The sequence below is a fragment of the Macrobrachium rosenbergii genome, chromosome 11 (assembly GCF_040412425.1).
Source record: "Macrobrachium rosenbergii isolate ZJJX-2024 chromosome 11, ASM4041242v1, whole genome shotgun sequence".
Classification (NCBI taxonomy): domain Eukaryota; kingdom Metazoa; phylum Arthropoda; class Malacostraca; order Decapoda; family Palaemonidae; genus Macrobrachium; species Macrobrachium rosenbergii.
This window is the reverse complement of record NC_089751.1, coordinates 17,247,135-17,257,279: the sequence shown is the minus strand read 5'-3', so window position 1 is coordinate 17,257,279 and position 10,145 is coordinate 17,247,135. Positions and strand designations below refer to the sequence as shown.

Below are 10,145 nucleotides of genomic sequence, written 5' to 3'. Positions count from 1 at the left end.
CAAACTCACGTTATTATAGAAACATTTAAATGACACTGAACATAGTTTTCTTAAAATGCCTCCGTGAAAGACGACAAAAACCGCTTCATTGTCGTAAAAGAATTGCAAGGCTTACCACGGTCGTTTTGAAAAACCAGGCTAACTGAGAGAAGTTACCTGACTGCGAGCCTTCTGTCGCTACCAGGAAATTCCCAAATACTACAAAAAAATTCAGTAATCAAAGTTGTTCACTGAACTTGCAAAAAGTAAGAGCCGAACTTATGAGTGACCCTTCTGTGAAATGAGGCAAGATATCCATGTATCACGCCCATTATTTTCCATTTTTTCCATTTTCATATCTACATATTTTATTCATAGCGTACTTATTCTCTATTTGTTTATATCGCTTACAACCCCTATCTGTATGTCTAGCCATTTTGACGAACACTCGTGTCCACAAGACACCGCATTCTCTCTGATGTCAGGTCCCCTGAACTCATGTGTCCAATAACAAAACTAATCCTTAGCTCCTTGCCTGCACAGAAAAACAGCCTAGTTCATTTTCTTGAAAAACTTCGTGTCCTTGTATATACTTACAAAAATTAAAAAATATATCTAATTTATCAATGTTATCTTGTCAAAGATAAATCACTTAAAGTATACTCTTTGATGCCGTGAAATCCTTAGTCTATTTGATAGATACACTACCTGTAAGCATTTGGCTGGATAACGTAATCAGTGATGAAAAAAGTTCATCTTGAGTCATGGAAAAAAAGTGATAGTGATGCTGGATTGGGCAGACATACGCCCTTTCAAGGTATCAACAAGATATATCTACAAAATCGTCAGAGACTTGAGTCCCTTATTGCAGGGTCTAAGACATGTCATTTTTGTTCTTCTTTCTTATGAAAGAGCGATTTTTTTTTTTTTTTTTTTTTTTTTTTTTTTTTTTTTTTGGCTGGCATGGTACACTATTTTTTGACGTTTTTATCTCTACACGAATTAAAGACCATAGCATCTACAGCCTAGCTGATCTATCTCCCCTTTTACGGGTCGAGAAAGTTGCAATCTTTTTGAAGTTCTCTCCCTTATCGAGGATGGAAAGCAATTTATTTTCCACATTTCTGGGTGAACATTGTAGACTTGCCTCGCCGTTTTGGTTTGGAACTTCGTTCCGCTCCTTAGCAGGGAAACTCTTAGTTCCAGTCTCAAACCTGGCCACAGTGTGACAATAAATGTTCCAGTGGCGGTTGTTCTCCTTGCGTAAATGATCCTCCGAATGATTTTGAATTGGTTTTGTTTTGTGAACAACCTCAGGCACCTTGATTTTACGCTGATACTTTGCAGTTGATAAACATGGCTTTTTTATATATTAACTCGACTGTGTGATAAATGATAAATTATTGCATTTCATAACCTAAGTGATTTCCCTAGTGAGAGATGGACTTTCTAAATCACCAGAGCAATGTAAGAGTTACTGCTTTTATAATCCAACTAAAAGTATTGGGTTAAGAAATGTTGAACTTTTCGCTTAAATACCTCTGAGACTTGAAACTTTCCTTTAAGACTGGAAACTTTGGTAAAGTTTAACGCACACGCATAGAGTACACACACCGGTCAGTTTTCCCCATTCCCGAGACTCATAGGGAATTCCTACGCCTACACCTGTCCGCCATCCATAACGCCCTTGGCAAGCGGCCTGACAGGAATAGCAGGACTCTGACACTCGATCCTATCCTCTCAAGATGACTGCGGGACTCGTGACCCAGATCCTTAACATGATATATTCCCACCATCTCTGTCAACTGCTTATTTTCATGACATAGCTGACGGAGGGCGTATTCAAACCCATGATGCTATTACACCATTGTCGAATGGCTTTGTCTATTGGTTATATTTTTTTGTACTTAAAACGTTTTTCCTTCCTCTCTCTTTTCTCTTCTCTCTCTCTCTCTCTCTCTCTCTCTCTCTCTCTCACATTTAATTTAGACGCTTACATGTATATCATTTTATTTTATTTTTTTAACACTTTCTATTCATCATTGTTTCTTCAGGAGAAAATGTCATAATTGTATGCCCCGGCAGTTTGATGTTTGCCCTTCATGTTGATAATATCGCCATGAGTATGTCAATATTGTTTGCATAAATATATGTTTGAATTGGCATGTAAGTCTCTCTCTCTCTCTCTCTCTCTCTCTCTCTCTCTCTCTCTCTCTCTCTCTCTCTCTGTTAAATGTAAGATGAGATTGTTTTTCATTTTATTTTCCATATTTTGCAATTGTAATTCATCACCTATACACGTAATCGATAATAAGAATTGATCTTGTGTTATATGAATCAGCGGTCAATAAAAGTAAGCCGCAAAATTATGTAACACTTAGTGTCCCTGCCTCGGGCGCTTAAGTGCAATGCGCCATTTATATTCATGACAAGTGCTACATTTACATACAACATAACATGAAGATAAACTTCATGTTACGTTGTATGTCAGCAATTATATTAAGAGATGAGTCGACCGCTTTAATTTATGGAACTGTAAGTTTCCAGCAGCTAGGTAACTTACTTTATACGTCCTGACTGATTGTACTTGAAACGTTTCGCCTCGCCATCCTTCATTCATTTAACTGTTTGTTTATTAATACGGTACAGTAACTGCTGATTATTTTTGTTTGGAAGACGTAGAAAAAATTATTACTTTGGTCTTTCAGAGTTTATTTCTGCTTCATTTCTTTCATCTTATTTGTTCATATTAAAACATTTGTTTGTTCGGAGATATGGATTATAGCATTCCCTCAGTCATCTTCCTTTCTATTTTGTTTTCTCTGTTTTATTTATTTGTTTATCTGTTTCGTCCCTTTTTCCCATTTCCTTTAACGTGATAGATATCAGTTAATATTTATGAGTTTAACATTCCGTGAATGGAATTCGTTATTCCTTTTCGTTGACTAGTTATTCAGAAAAACGCGTTTTTAGAATGCGGTAAAAATTCACTGTAAAATGCTTCTTTTTATATATATCCTTTCGCTCCTTTTTACATTCTTAGTTTTTTCCTTTTCCTTGATTAATGGTTTTTTTACACATCAGTGTGAGGGTGGACCAGGGAAACCAGTTAACTGATGTGTAAAAAACAGAATCGACTCCCATGTGGGAATAAGCTTTCGTACCGGTTGTAGGCTTTCCAATCCAGAACATTCTAATATCAGAGCTCATTCTAAAATCTGCAAAACTCATATGGAAAGAAATGATTTCAGCATAATAGGCCAAACAGCAAATCCTCACGAATTGCCTATACTCGAGTCCTAGTTTATCAAACAACTAGTCCCCCAGTTAAATACCCAAACCTCCTCTATTCACCTGCACCTGAGTTAACTCTGTCTATAAGCATTCTGTCGTTTGCTCTCTCCACCTAAGGTTGGTTAGCGGTTATTTGTTCTGTTGTGTTTTTTGCTGTATTGTATTTGGTGAATTTTATTTGTATTTTTCTTATGATTTTTAAAGCTTTTACAGTAACTTTTTGAGTAACTTGTTCATTATTCAACAGATCCCTGATGATGTAATAGAGAAATTATTACGAAACGTTGGAAATAAAGAAATATGTTAGAGTTAAATGGTTTCCTGGTCCACCCTCACACTGATATATATATATATATATATATATATATATATATATATATATATATATATATATGTTGTGTGATTGTTAATTATAAATGGGATTATCCTTTGATATATTTATATATATATATATATATATATATATATATATATATATATATATATATATATATATGGAATAAAGAATATCATGTCATATAACTCATGCAATGTAATAATAAATAATCACATCGTCTACAGTTACGAAATCGGGGGGAGAGAGAGAGAGAGAGAGTGTCAATAAATAACCAGCATTGTTTCTCCTGGCCTGTGTTCTGCATTTCGCGCAGCCAGCGACCGGGAGCTTTAAAAGGCGAGGCGTTTGAATTCAGAAAAAATTAATCACTCGCAGGGAATCAATGGTGTGCCGTTTCCAGGGCGATCGGTGGCGTAAAAGGTATTACCAATATTGCATTAGCTGTCACAAAACGCGGCTGTCACATTGCCTTTGTTATATGTTGGGCTGTGCGCTGCATCTGCCATTGTGGGTAGTTCGCAGTTTTTGTGATGTGTTTTCAATTGGTCGTGACAAAAATGTGTTTTCCTAATGGGTGCGTTCCTTTCATGAGATTTTTGTCATGTTTACATAGAGGCAGATCGATGTATATGCAATCATGTACAGCTGTATATTTGTTTGAATTCAGCACGCGTCTATACACTCACGCAAGCAAATTTATATATATATATATATATATATATATATATATATATATATATATATATATATATATGTGTGTGTGTGTGTGTGTGTGTGTATATATGTATATGTGTGTATTTACATATACATGTATATATAATATATATGCATATATATATATTATATGTGATAGGGTTTGTGTATGCATGCCTACAACTCCATCTCCTCCTCCCAAACTGGTTCTACATATGTATGGTTTCAGAGTAATTCTGATGCACTGTATTACAATTTGCATGGTTGCTTCCTCCGGACGATTAATATGTTTTACAAATTTTTCGACTCATTGAAAATGTGAATGGGTGAAATTATGAAGACCGTGACCTTAGGCTTCATAATATTTTTTTTTAAATATGTTTAATTACATGGAAAAAGGCTCCCTAAATTCCACGAGTGCAATATCTATATCTAGATTTTGTTCCCATTTCTCATATAGCTTTCAAAGGCATCTGTGTAAATGGGAACTGTAACAGATACTAAATGGAATCGCAGAAAAGACTTCCTACAATTTGGGGATGATAAAAAATCATTTTGCAAGTATAGCTGAGCCGATAAATTTGTTATTTTCGACGAATTTGTAAAAAGATTTTTAACGATCACGAGAATGAAAAGGAAACATGTTATGTAAAATTTGACAAAACATATTTCTTTTTTATTCAATCCACTTTTATATTTGTTTAGTATGCATGAATTCGTTATATTTCATTAACAAAATCCTTTTATTAATGTTGCTATTTGGGTTTATATATATATGTGTGTCTGTGTGTGAATCATGTATTTGTGTGTGTTTTTTTTTGGGGGGGGGAGCTGCACTCTCAAAGTTCCTGAATATTAACGCTTTCCTTACACAAAAGCTCTTACTTGTCACCCATCTAGCACTTTCTGGGTCTTAACTTTTACCTCTGCTAACCTTGTCACTTTCCATAAGGTATATATCCACACTTCTCATCTTTCAGTTTTTCGTACACCATTTATGCAACAAAAACAGCTGTCTCAACCGCTTTGAGCTTTTTATTCTTATTCAATATGTACACCTCGCTGTCGTGAAGGAGAGATTGTCCAGCAAACCTTTGGTACATTCCCCAAATAACTTCCCTTATATTTATTAGCAAGAAATGATGCAAGTAAAACACTTCTACTCTTTCTCCATCCAGATTAGCATTCATTATTCCATCTTCCCAGTTTCTTCACTCTCTACAAACGTCGGCCATTCCATTCTCTGTTCGTAACTCATTTTCTTACTGCACTGCTTTGCACCCTTCTCTAATTTTTTATTCCTTTCAGCTTCCCTCCATAATTAGAAATATTAAACTGTCATGGAGACACAGAACAGCTTTGTCACAGGACAAATTCTACACCAAAAAGTTACTCGCCCGTATTCGCAGCCTAACAATAACTTCACTCTCATCGTAAAATCTTTCTAATGGTATTTTAAATCTTATCTTATATATCAGAAATCTTAAACATCTTCCACAATGCCTTCCTAACAATTCTGTACATTCTACATGCAACTTAGGCCTATCCCTTAACTTTTAGACTTCTTTCAAAACTGTTTCAAACACACAAGTGATCCAAGCCGTCTCTTCCATGTCGAAATCCAAACTGTTCTTCCCTGTTGGTGTCTCCGCCATAACTCTTACACTTTCCCTCAAAATCCTAACATATACCTTCTCTGATGTATAATAATAATAATAGTAATAATAATAATAATAATAATAATAAGATTTCTAAAAGTTGGCCTCATCACGTTCACGTTTATCTGTTGATAATTTCCCTCATCCAGACATTCCTTACAAACCCTGGTTATATATATATATATATATTTATATATATATGCCAAGCAGTTGTGACTGCATAGAAAGTATCATTTTAAAACTTTATTAACCTCATGCAATAATTACCGCTTTAACAGAAATGTTAATCAGCACGTCACTCAGTAGATCAATCAAATACAGTTAGTTTCGAGGGAAGATATGACGAAATAATTTCATCTCCGTATAAGTAAATAGTCACACATGCTTCTTATATATGTGAACGTCCATTACCTATTATAGCCAGCTGAACTTTCCTTTCAAGCCGAATATAAGCACTATTATGAATACGGAATTGCAATATATTGCAGTCTGCTTGCAATACGGAAATTATTTCTTTTCATCTCAGAGGTTTACATTTCAAAATTTGCATATTTACAGTTACTTGCTGTTCCGCTAATTGTAATTCCTTTACTGCACAACAACTGATTTTATGTGCGGACACATAAAACCAAAGTAACTTCTTCTTCTTCTTTTTCTTTTAACGTGCTTTTATTCCCATTTTTGTATGGGGTAAGCACGATGCCTTCTTTTGAAGGACTTTTGATTTATTTGGGGTAGACCTGTGGTCTCGATCGGCTGCCCTGCCTGACATCGCTTAGACCCCGGTACGTATGTTTCAATAAAACCAAAGTAACATTTGTCTTAAATATAATGATGTACAAATCAGTACAAAAGCTTCGATACAAAATTGCTTGGATATAAGATAGTTTCGATACAGATTTGTTTTGATACATGTATTTAGTGGATACATTTATAGAGTCGATTCGATACATCCCTAAGTCGATTCGGTACACGCAAATTTGGTACGCAACAACTATGTATGTATCAACACCTAATTCTGTACTGTATTATCGTGATTTGTGTATGAAGCCCAGAATACAGTATGTTGCCCATACAGACAATTCAAAAATTTTGAAAAATGCTGTGATACAATGAGAATGGACGTCTTTACGAAAGAAGACAACGCGAAGGTTCTTATGCGCAAAGTCGGCGTGACCTAAGAATTTAGCGAAAACTTGTGTTAGCGCTCATTTACCTCAATATTCGCGTGGATTTTACCTTCGCGTGGCAAAGTACAAAGAAGGGATAAAAGCGAAAGAAAAGAAAGAGAATAATGCATGAATGCAGCGAACGTAAAGAATATTTTGGAAAACGACTGGTCCCTCTGATTCTTTTACTCCAGATAAATAGATTATACGAGACTCGTTCTTACCGGGTTACTCCAAGGAAAACGTTTTAAGCCGTTATTTATATATTTATTATTGCGTTCACATTTTCTTGTTTAGGATACATGAAAACTATACAGCATTCAGTCGAATAATTTAATTATGACACAGGAAGATGGAAAATCACAGCAAGTCGAAAATGGAACATCATTTTCTCCTAATCAGACGAAATCTAGGTGGTATTAACTTGAAAAAAAAAATATATGCTAATGGAAAATGATTATAAAGCTAAACTGATGGGGAAACCAACGAAAACTGATATCGTTATGCAGCTGAAAAAGTAATCACTGAAATGTAATTAATAAAATGATAAATCAAGACTCAAAAAGAAAGAAAAAAACTCCTTATCCTAAATATTCAAGAACGCGCTTAAAAGAGAGCGAAAGCGACCTCTTCGGGACAAGGAGATGTGTAGGTGCAAGTCTCAACCAGGGATTCGATGTCAGTTATGGGCGTTGCGTTCCCTCTCTGGTTGCCGTTGCTGTCCACGCAGTAGGCTAGAAGGCCCCTCTTTTGATAAGGGAAGTACTCTCCGTTCGAGCAGCACTTCGGTTTCGAAGCGCCCAGGCCGCTCTTCTCCATGACGTACCTTCTTCTTGCGCAGTCTGCGGAAGAAAGTTATATGCTGTCATTCAGCACTGAAACGGAAATTGACAGTAAAAGGTTTGAAAGATGTGGCAGGTGGAAAAAGTTAAGTATACCTTAGTTTTACCAGACCATTGAGCTGATTAACAGCTCTCCTAGGGCTGGCCCGAAGGATTAGACTTATTGTACGTGGCTAAGAACCAGTTGGTTACTTAGCAACGGGACCTACAGCTTATTGTGGAATCCGAACCACATTATAGCGAGAAATGAATTTCTGTCACCAGAAATAAATTCCTCTAACTCTTCATCAGCCGGCCGGGGAATCGAACTCCGGCCCAGCGAGTGCCAGTCCGCAGCTCTAACCGACTCACCCAACGAAGAGCTCTGTAACAGGTGGAAAACCTCGCAGGTGCACTAAGAATCAATTGTTAGGAGAGGGTGGAAGGTAAGATGGAAGAAAGAGAATATGAAAGGAGGCACAGTAAAAGGAATGAAAGGGGTTGCAGCTAGGGGCCGAAGGCGCGCTGCAAAGAACCTAAGTAATGCCTGCAGTGCAACGCATGAGGTGCACTGGCGGCACTACCCTCCTAGGGGGTGGCCAGGGTCGTTAAAGTTATAAATTAGATCTAGACATTTGTGAAAGCAGAATCTTACATAAACTGAAGGCACTAAATTTAAACATTCTTTTTAAATTTCCAAAGTAATCAAAATAAAAAGAGATAATTGATTTAAGAATGATGTTAAGTATTCAGTAGATAATATAAGCATTCTAACAATAAGTATGAGGCGTGATAGAAATAAATGTTTTTACGGTATTTTTTTTATAAACAATCTGTGGATTACAGACGAAAAATTTAAAGAATGATTTACCCTGGTATGCAAAATACAGGGTATTTTCTTCAAAAGCAACCTTTGGATTTTAGCTGAAACATTTAAAGAAATGTTTACCCTTGTATTTAAAATACGGGGTATTTTCTTTAAAAGCGATCTTTGGAGTAAATATGAAACATTTAAAGAATGGTATAGACCATTGGTGAACTAATGATAACTATGTGGTTTTACTTGCTTTTTCTGCCTTGGGTAGTGAAAGAACCCCTGTTCTCTGAGAACTAAAACGTTTATAAAATATACTTTAGTTTGTATCTGACTGGAGTTTGAAATCCCTATCAATGAACTTCTAATAGATAAGTACTGTTAAGTTCATTAGGATCAGATCTTGGAGTTACGAGGCAAAATAGTAGTTCTTAAGCATTTTGTTCTACCTTTATGACATCATTAGAACTTGACATAGTACTTACTGCAGGACATCTCGTCAGCACTGTAGAGGGGCGCAGTGAAGTTTTCGATGAGGCTGCCGTAAGGGTCAACGCAATAAGCGTATGGCCCCCAATCTGCACAGGAGCGTAGTGACCCGAATGATCACAATCCGGCCTTCTGTGCTCTGCATGGGAGAAAAAACTAAATATTCATCCGTGTAAATTTCCATTAATTAACTTGATTTTGTAATTACTCATTCATCACACGTCATATGGACGTAGGCGAAAAGGATGGAATATACTTTTGAGATATTTGGAATAACCAAAAATTTCCGGGTCCGAAGAGTGTATAAAAAGGACCACGAAATTTTTTTGAGATTTCCGAGGGACAGCTTCCCTCCCTCTGTCAGAATATACAACAGCTGTACACTCTGAAAGATGGACGTGCTTTATCCTCCCGAAGCTGCCATGAATATTTTCAACGATCTGGCCTGTTTCCTATATACATTGAGTTATACACGTATATATCTAGATACATATAGACACTGCAAAGATACAACTTCAAATATATATACATTAATATATATATATATATATATATATATATATATATATGTGTGTGTGTGTGTGTGTGTGTGTGTACATACAAATATATACATATATACATACATACATATATATATATATATATATATATATATAGACGATGATGTAAACATCCATCCATATATATATATATATATATATATATATATATATATATATATATATATATATATATATATATATATATATATAACGATGTGTAAACATCCATCCAATGCAATTTCATATATTTATATATGTTCCACCATACGCCGTTTTCCACTTCGAAAAGAATAGCACCAGAAAGGTACAGCCTTAGGGGTGAAGTTGCTGGGCCAGCACCCTCTTTCTT

The 10,145-nt window shown here is 35.7% G+C and overlaps 1 pseudogene; it reads right to left on the bottom strand.

The window, feature by feature from the left end:
* Positions 1 to 7,375: 7,375 nt before the first annotated feature.
* Positions 7,376 to 10,145, bottom strand: part of LOC136843207 (uncharacterized) — a 31,055-nt pseudogene continuing 28,285 nt past the window's right edge.